The sequence below is a fragment of the Salvia hispanica genome, chromosome 5, assembly GCF_023119035.1.
Source record: "Salvia hispanica cultivar TCC Black 2014 chromosome 5, UniMelb_Shisp_WGS_1.0, whole genome shotgun sequence".
Lineage (NCBI taxonomy): Eukaryota > Viridiplantae > Streptophyta > Magnoliopsida > Lamiales > Lamiaceae > Salvia > Salvia hispanica.
This window is the reverse complement of record NC_062969.1, coordinates 37,300,658-37,311,298: the sequence shown is the minus strand read 5'-3', so window position 1 is coordinate 37,311,298 and position 10,641 is coordinate 37,300,658.

Genomic DNA, 10,641 nt, shown 5'->3' with positions numbered 1-10,641 from the left:
ATTAAGGGATATAGAATTAGATTTGATGAGATAAGTTTGTTAAGAAAAGAAAATTTGTGGTTGAATGAACAGACTACCTTATTCCCAAGAATAACTGATTAGTTATTCTTTTGATGGTGCATATTACTAACTATTATAAATGGCAGATTAAATTAAATGCGTAGGCTATATAACTTTATCTTGTAATTAATAGTATTAGAAGAACACAAGTATGGTCTATGAGCAGCCTCCACATAAGCAGTTGCAGATGTATGGGTAAGAAAGAAGAAGGAAAAGTTATTCACGCTTCATAAAAACTTTACACTAATGAATTACAAATTTAGACAAATATGACAAAATTGCAAGTAAGCCATCATTCATTCCAGACAAAATAGCAAAACAATATACACGAGAAGGAGGAGGGGAGAGAGAGAGAGAGGAAATTATATATGTTGATGCATGTTCCCGTAGAAGAGAAGATGTATTGTATTGTAGTGAAGATAGATAGTGACATGATAATTTGGCAAAAGAGTATTCCTTTTCAGAGAAGAGCATTGAATTGGAACTCTAAAAAACACAGATGATGAAAGAAAAGCAAATTAAACATTAATGGTATTGAACATAAATGTGGTCAAGCCTCACACCACAGTGCTGCCCAACTGTGAACCCTTATTTCCCACCGGCGAATGCCCTTCTCTCGTTCGCAACGCCTCTTCGCCACGTGTCCTCTACACTCCTCTCTATATATTAATCCCTTCACTTCTCCTTTTATTTCTTAACAACAACACCTATACCAAAAATATCTCAACATGGAACTCGGAGGGAACAATGGAGGAGGAGGCTTCTTCCATGGCTACCGCAGGCTCCCTACACCTATACCACAGTTGCAGCCGTCGCCGGAAGAGAGAAGAATGAAGAAAGGAGAATGAGAATGATGAAAGGAGAACGATTATAGTTTACTCTTTTTTTATTTTATTTTGAGGTTAATTAGAAATGTTGGTGGCATTATCCTTATTTTGCTTTACACAATACAGAGAATGAGGATAGAAATATGAAATATAAATTGGTTGAGACTATGTTAATTACATCATCAGTCTCACGTAAGAAACAAAAAAGATGGTTGCCAATTCATTACATAATTCCGGAATTTCATATTAATGCACCACCTCAGTTTTACTTTTTCTTCTAATAAAAGGGGCATCTTATCTGCAAAGACTCACTCATTCTCACTCTCACACCACCACCATTTAGGCTTAGATTTGAAGGAGTGATGGATTTCGACCATAAAGGGTTCGCAGCGATAACAATGTTGCTGCTGTGGTTGACGGCCTTAGCAATATATCCTCATTTTATGGAGCCTGAACCTCCTACTTCGATGGCTCTATTAATTTCTATTTTTCCCATGACTGTTGTTGTCTACTCCTTATTCATGGCCGTCTTTGTTTGGTAAATCTACTCTCTTTTATTTTCCATCTTAAACAGACAAATAGAGTAAATAAGTATGCACCATGGTGTGTACCAGATCTCTTAGATGATCAGTGTGAGAAATGATGTATGTCCATCTCTGTAACTCTCTCTATGTCTGAAAAGTGAAAGGGAAGGTTCTTGTGTTTTCAATTTTTATCTGAATTATTATGCATTATTTTGACAATAGATAGATTTACATATATTATGTGTTACTATCGGGCGCATTTTTAATTCCAATCATGGCGGGTGCTCTAAAAAGTGATTTTCTGTCGTATTTATATAAAAAAAAGCGCGCTAAACGAGTCGCGGCAACCATTTAAAAGAATCTATAAATATTGTTTTCTCTTGTAAAACAAGCGCGAAATAGTTAGAATAAAATAACAAATATCGTTTAACCCGTTAAATATAAGTGTGAGATCCCGATAAGCGGACACAATAAAGAGGAAGGAAGGGCATAAGTTACTACCTAATTTTTCTCCTTTTTTGCTTATAATTTTGGTAAATAATAAAAAAATCCACTTTATTGAATAATACCTAGAAAATTATAAAAAATACTAATAGAGTGTCTATCAATATTTTTTTCAAGCGTCCACTATTAGGCACCACCACCAGCTTTAAATGATAAACTAGAAAATTTACAAAGATGCAGTTTCTATTTAAACTAAAATCAGTAAGGAGGCGCCCAAATCATTTTGTCCTGCCAATGTTTATCAACAAACAATAATTGGAAGAAGATATCAAAGGCCTTTCTTTAGTTGAATCTAATCTGATGGTATTAATCAAATTTGCCAAAAGTAAGAAATATAGTAAATAATCTCTTATTTTCTCTTTCGTATATATCCCCTTAAATAAGATGCACTTTTCCCCCTTAATAATATATTAATAAACATATTATAGTCTCAAATTAAATCATACTCAAAATTAAGTCTGGAGAAATTTGAAGAAAGAAGATTCTCGCATGTATTTTTCAAAAATCCCATTATAAATTTTCAAAGCTTCTCTATCCCTTTAACACTTTCCTTACTCCTGTGATTTTGTCTTTTCTTGAGTCAAGAGATATGTTGGATATTTTAGAGTAATTGGGTTAACTTGATTGATCAGTATTATCATAATGATACATCATATAAGTATGGAAGTGCAGAGTGAACGCTTATTTGAATTCATTATGATGGACGGGGGTCCGGGGGCCGGGTAGCAGGGTCCAAGGGGCATAACCCTTTTTTATTTCCAACGAAGTTGCTGTGTAAGAAATTCATCCGAAAATGTAATTTCTGAAAGTCAAAGGACTAATTTGCAATTTCAAAAACCTTTTGAAAATTAGTTATTTTCGGTTTTCCCCTAACAGATGCACTGGTTCATCTTCTTCTTAATCTGATCGATTCTTTTGGTTCCATATACTTCTCGAACATCAACATACAGAAGCTCTGATTTCTCTGAATTGTATCCGATCAAATATTTTGGTAGAACCACCGAAATTGATTTGATCTGAAAGTGATTTATCACGACTTTCAGATTATCCGTTTTTGTTCAATATTCAAAATCTCCCTAACAAGATATGGCCTGCAACGACACCAGTAACTGCTTTGTGAAACTTAATTAATAGTTTCTTCCCATTGCAATTTAATTAATTTATTCACCTCAAACCCTTGTTTTTAATTTTCGTATTGAATTTTTTTTAATTTATGGCATAAAGTATATATTTTCGTGGTTGATGCTGTATAGAATTATAAATCTCTAAACTCTCGAACAAGGGGTATACAATTTGACATGATGAAATAAGTTAGTTCAGTAAAGCAATTTTCGTATTAAGATTGAGTTTTACGTAGATCAAAAGTAAAGACTAATCAATATGTTTTAACTGGATGGTATGAATAGGAGAAAATTTTAATTTTGTAATCAATAATTCATAATTGATCTATGCTATTAGACTATTAGTATAGGAATGATAAGACAGTCTAAGATAATTATGCAATGATAGGTTTTAAAATGTGGGACTCTTAATCGTGGGCGGACCGAAATAGAAAAGTGTGACTCTTAATCGGAGACGGAGGAAGTACAAAATATGATAAGAATCAAGATAATGATTGATTTAATTGGTGTTGATTGGTTGATACGATGAAAAATAAGATAAAGTTAAATACTACTCCCTCCGTTCTACAAGAATATGCATTCTTTTTTTTTATAGTTCGTCCCATAAGAATATATACTTTCTAATTTTGTAAAAAAAATTCTCTCTAATGAGGTGAGACTCATTCTCCACTAACAATACTTTAATTACTTTTTCACTGTACCTCTCTCTTACTTTATCAATTTTGCATCAAAACTCGTGCTGAACCCAAAGTGCATATTCTTTAGGGACAAAGGGAGTGTATTATTCCCTCAATTCTATGTTTATAGAGTCATTTTACTATTTTGGAAAGTTTCAAGTTAACTGACTCATTTCTATTTTTGGCAAAAAGTAATCATCTCTGTTACTTTATTCACCATCCACTTAATACATTATTCTTAAACTATGTGCCGAGGGTAATACATTTGATAGAATAGATTGCTTAGTAGATAAAATAACATTTTTGTCCTTTGAATTTATATAATTAATTATATTATATAGCACTTCCTCCATCTCTCAAAATTTGTCACTTATTTTCATTTTGTTTCGTTCCTAAAAATTTATCACCTTTCACTTTTACCATTTTTTGTAGTGGATCCCACATTCCATTAACTTGTTTTCACTCACATTTTATTATAAAACACGCCATTAACTTTTTCCAACTTACTTTCTATTTCATTTTTTAACTCATGTCAGGTCAAATGGTGACAATTATAAGGGATGGAGGGAGTATTACTGAATTGACCATTTTTTGGGCAGTTACATTAGCATGAATTTATATAATTTAAATTTTTTATTTTTTATTGACTTTTTTAAGCTAAAAGTAAGTGAGGTGTTACAGATCAAATATGAAATGACAATTTTGTTCTTGTGCAATATAAAATTGTTCATGACATTTTAAAAAGTAAAATAAATTATTAAAATTTTAAAAAATATAATTAAAATAAAAAAAGTTACTCTCTTCATCTCAAATTACTTGAGTTGTAGAATACCATTTTAGGCTATCTCAAACTAATTGATATCTTTTTTTTTATGGCCAAAAATAAAACATCAGTGTCAAGTTATTTTATTCTCTCATAATTTACTCTCTCTTCTCTTTTACACTTTATTTTCGCTTATTTATTATTTTATCTTTATTTAAACCACTAAACATAAATTTCTTAAAATTAATTGTATTCAGTATTCCATATTCGATATAGAAGATGTCACAGAAGTTCCATTGCCAATCAAGAACGTATAAGTATATGTACATCACTCACTGGATGTAATATACAACTCTCACCACTCTCCACACATACTGATAATACCAAGAGCATAAACTCTCTCTCAATCTTCTTTGTTATGATGTATACATAGATATATATGTGTAGCATGTAGGTAGGGTGCATGATTGTGACTTTGTGAGTAAAGCGGGGAAAGAAGGAAGGTTATAGGGAGTTTAGAGAGGAGGGGTGAGATGTATCTTGTGGGTGGTATAGGTGCGGGATGCCTTGACCAGTGGAGCTCAGCGAGATGGGCTTATTATGCTTTGCGGCGCAAGCTTTTCGACAAGGAGAAGTCGGTGGGATATGAACCACTCTCACATGGCAAACCTTTTCCAAGTTGGGAACGGCATGGAGATGCGAAGGAAGATCTACCGCGAACTTTCCAGAACCATCCGTCCTACCTTTTTTTTCCATGTCATGTCAGAAATGCCAACGTTGCAAATTAAACTTATATTAAAACGATGTCTTCTTTGATAGAAGAAGATAATGGAGATACATAAAATAAATATTACTCCTATTATTGAATTTTTCTCTGGTAATGAAACATACCCGATTAATCTAGGCTCAGAAATTTTTATTAGTGAATTATATTACTAGCATATAAATTGTATAAATACATTTTTCTAGAAAGCAATTATTAATATGAAAAATAAAATGATTTCTTATCACTACAAAAAAGGGCTATTTACCGAGCACCGTTACCAAGCACAGTTAAATGTGCTCGGAAAATAGCGAGCATCTTCAACTATGCTCGGCAAAGGTGCTCGGCAATATCAGAAACAGGAGTGTTAACTCCGAGCAATTTCGGAGCAGGTCAACGTGCTCGGCCTTGCAATCAATCAACAATGGCAAGCACCATATATGTGCTCGGAGAACGGCGAGCACAGAAGATGTGCTCGGGATATATTAAAATAAAGACTTATGAAATTATTCATGGAATATATACATTTTCCACTTATTTAACTACAACAAGAATTTAAAACATGTCGATATTACATATCAATATTATGAAGCAATATAATATCTCGTAAAATTTGCATTCCTTCACCATAAATGTGTGTGAAAATATAAAAATTTATTATAAACATATAATATTAATATTTTCAAGCACTGCCGAGCACCACATATGTGCTCGGATAATGCCGAGTACCATATATGTGCTCGGAAATATACAAAACAAAAATCAATAATTATTCAACAACAAGAAGAATATAAAACATTATAAATATTACATATCAATATTTTGAAGAAATAAAATATCTTGGAAAATTTGCATATAGATCCTTCACCATAAATGTGTGTGAAAATATAAAAATTTATTTTAAACATATAATATCAATATTTTTTAGCACTGCCGAGCACATGTGCTCGGAAAATGCCGAGTACCATATATATGCTCGGAAATATACAAAACAAAAATCAATAATTATTCAACAACAAGAAGAATATATAAAACATTATAAATATTACATATCTATATTTTAAAGTAAGAAAATATCTCGGAAATTTGCATAAGGATCCTTCACCACAAATGAGTATGAAAATATTAAAATTTAATTTAAACATATAATATGCTAGTAATATATTTTTAAGAAATGCCGAGCACCACACATGTGCTCGGAAAATGCCGAGTACCTTATATGTGCTCCGAAATATAAAAAAAAATCAATAATTATTCAACAACAAGAAGAATATAAAATATTATAATATTACATATCAATATTTTGAAGTAAGAAAATATCTCGGAAAATTTGCATATGGATCCTTCACCATAAAAGTGTATGAAAATATTAAAATTTATTTAAACATATAATATGCTAGTATTATATTTTTAAGAAATGCCGAGCACCACTTATGTACTCGGAAAATGCCGAGTTCCATATATGTGCTCAGAAATATACAAAAAAAAAATCAATAATTATTTAACAACAAGAAGAATATAAAATATTATAATATTACATATCAATATTTTGAATAAACTATCTCGGAAAATTTGCATATGGATCCTTCACTTGAAAATATTAAAATTTATTTTAAACATATACTATGCTAGTATTATATTTTTATGAAATGCCGAACACCACTTATGTAACATCCCGGAATTTAGAACCCTAATCTTTGAGCCCTAGAATTAATTATGGATGACGTGGAATCGAGAATGCATTTATTTCATGAGATGTTATGGTCGATTTGAGTTTAGGGTTTGTGTTGAAAGTTTGAAAAGTCAAACTATTTGATTTAATGATGTGGCATGTGATTTATTTATTGGTGAGATTATGTGGCAATTAATTGTTTAAGGGTGAGTGAGAATATTAGAGAAAATTTCCATAAATACTTGTCACCCTAATTCTTGAAATTTTCGAACCCTAGACCCCTTTGAAGAGAAATTCTATTTTCTTCCGGAATTTATTTAATCCTTGGGATATTTATCCAGATTAAATTCCAAGAGCCAATTATTTCCTTGTTTAGAGATGTAAAAATCGAGCCCCCTTATTTTTCTAGTGATTTTCGAAAATCACCATATTTGGGAAGGAAGGAATTATTTTATTTGACTCCTCACTTGATTTCCTTCCATACCTAGAATTTAATTATTCTACCAAATCTTTCCATACCTCAAGAGATCTTACCTTACCTTATTCTAGGCAATATTTGAAAATCCATGCCTTATTTAATTAGGCATAGGAGGCGCCATTTTTTACTCCAAGAATAGGAGAATTCTTATTTTATTTTGTTCCATAATATTTTATTCTATATGGAAAAATACCAAAACAAAATCTTGGCTATTTAGAAGCCATAATTTTCGAAACCTATGGGATTTGCCCTAGGATCTATTTTTGTTAATTCTTCTTCCCTACTTCACAATATTATTTTATTTTATTTTATTTGGGGAGAATGAGATCTTGCCAAATATTCTATTCTAATTACCTAAAGATCTTGTTGAACTCTATAAATAAGAACCAAAACCCCAACCCTAGCCCCCATATTTTCGGCCCCCACCTCCCACACACTCTCTCAAATTTTCTTCTTCTACTCTCCAATATTTTGCTATCTTTTGGAGAAGAATTGAAGTTTAATCCAAGAACTTTGAAGAATCAAGGCTAATACTTGTTTTCTACCGATCGTTTTTCTCAAAAAGGTATTTTTGTTTAAGAGTGATGCTTGTTCTCCTTCTACCTCTTCTTTTTCTTCTTCTAACCGATTAATCGGTCTTCTTGAACCCTCATGCATCTTGGTTGAGTGAAAGAGGGATAAAAAGGGATGAGGGAACATGTGTATGTGTGTGTGCCGTGTGTGTGTGCGTGGCGTGTGTGTGTGTGTGCCGTGTGTGTGTGTGTGTGTTGTTGTGTTGTGTAGTGTGTGTTTGATGGTTAAATAATCTTGTGTGATAAACATGGTCTTGATTAATTGGTAATGATAAGATAAATCGTTGGGAAGAGGGAAAAGTAATGAGACATGCATGAGTAAGACTAGTATTGAACCTAATTTGCGATATGTGCCTATGTGATTAAAAGGTGAAACTTTGGTTGCGAAGCCGGATAACGGAAAAGCGAAACTACTTGAAAACTAAGCAATCGAGGTGGGCTTTACTCTTAAAACTCTCTTTTATTTTGTCAAAAGTATTGATTGGTGGTATAAGGGTGGTTTAACTGTTATGCCATGCCTATGTCTGTTTTATTGTGATATTGTGTGCCTGATGCCTAGTTTGTGAGTTCGCTCCATTGGGCTATATGGCTATGGATAAGTTTATACGAATTCGGGTCTAAGTATGGGCCGCAAGCCCTACCAGGCTGTGTACACGAGGGGATCGGGAGCCGTCCTTGCTAGTCGGCCGGTCTCGTGGGCGAAAAGTGTGGCCACATTTTCGTCGCACCATGGAATGATTGTGATTGTGGTTTATGTTGAGGAAAATGGGGAGTTATTTTGACTGGCCAGTCTATGGAAAATATATTTTGTGATACTCGTGATATTCTTTTATAACTGCTTAAAAACTCGAGTTCACTTGGTAAGGGTGGCATAACTTATAAAATGTTTTGGCAATGAGCTCACTGAGTATTTCAAAATACTCAGCCCTGCATGTGTTTTCCTTATGTGCAGGTTGAATGATTACGAGCGGTGGCGGGTGTTGAGCAGCTTAATTAATTAATATGGATATGTTGAACCCTAAGTGTAGTTGTGTCACCATACATAGCTATGCTTTTCTCTTGGTCGTTTTCCGCTGAATTTTTTATACTCTTTAGAACTTCTTTTTGGAATATTTGCATCTTACTTTCGGTTGTGGCCTTAGCCCTTTTCTCGTGATTTTGTCTTGGATACTATGTCGTACTCTTAAGGTTTTGACCATCATTTATGATATCTATCTTCCTTTGAACTTCTAGGTTAAGTTGTTGCATTAAATACTCTGATATTTCTTCCATTTTCTTTTGGTTAGTACTCTTTAAATGAAACCCTAGCCTATGTTTACTTCTTGGGAGTCGGTTTTGGGTAACAACAGCCGCATTTATTGTACCCTAGGAGGGCGGGCTGTTACAACTTATGTTCTCGGAAAATGCCGAGTACCATATATGTGCTCGGAAATATACAAAAAAAAAATCAATAATTATTCAACAACAAGAAGAATATAAAACATTATAAATATTACATATCAATATTTTGAAGTAATAAAATATCTCGGAAAATTTGCATATGGATCCTTCACCATAAATGAGTATGAAAATATTAAAATTTATTTTAAACATATAATAATGCTAGTATTATATTTTCATGAAATGCCGAGCACCATATAAGTACTCGGAGAATGCCGAGTACCACATATGTGCTCGGAAAATGCCAGAGTACCATATATGTGCTAGGAAATATTAAAAAAAAATCAATAATTATTCAACAACAAGAAGAATATAAATCATTATACATATTACATATCAATATTATGAAGCAACACAATATCTTGTAAAATTTGCATTCCTTCGCCATAAATGGGTATGAAAATACAAAAAATTATTTTAAACATATAATATCAATATTTTTAAGCACTGCCGAGCACCACATATGTGCTCAGAAAATGCCGAGTACCATCGGAAGTATACAAAAAAAATTATTAATAATTATTCAACAACAAAAACAATTTAAAACATTATAAATTTTACTTTGAACATCAAATTTAACATTTTTAAGCAATAATGCCGAGCACCATATATGCGCTTGGAAAATGCCAAGCACATTATTAGTGCTCGAAAATATTAAAAAAATATCCTAATAATTATTATTCAACAACAACAATAATGGTTTAAAACATGTCAATATTTTTTATTAGTGCATAGAAATATCTCGAAAAAATTGCATATATAAATTTTTGTGGATCATTCACAATAAATATTTAAATTTATTTTGAACATAAAATATTAACATTTTTAAGCAACAATGCCGAGCACCATATATGTGCTTGGAAAATGCCGAGCACATTATTAGTGCTCGGAAATATTAAAAAAATATATACTAATAAATAATATTCAACAACAACAATAATGGTTTAAAACATGTCAATATTTTTTATTAGTGCATAGAAATATCTCGAAAAATTTGCATATATAAATTTTTGTGGATCATTCACAATAAATATTTAAATTTATTTTGAACATAAAATATTAACATTTTTAAGCAATAATGCTGAGCACCATATATGTGCTTAGAAAAAACCGAGCATAATATATGTGCTCGGAAATATTAAAAATATATAATAAATAATATTCAACAACAACAATAATGGTTTAAAATATGTCAATATTTTTTATTAGTGCATAGAAATATCTCGAAAAATTTACATAT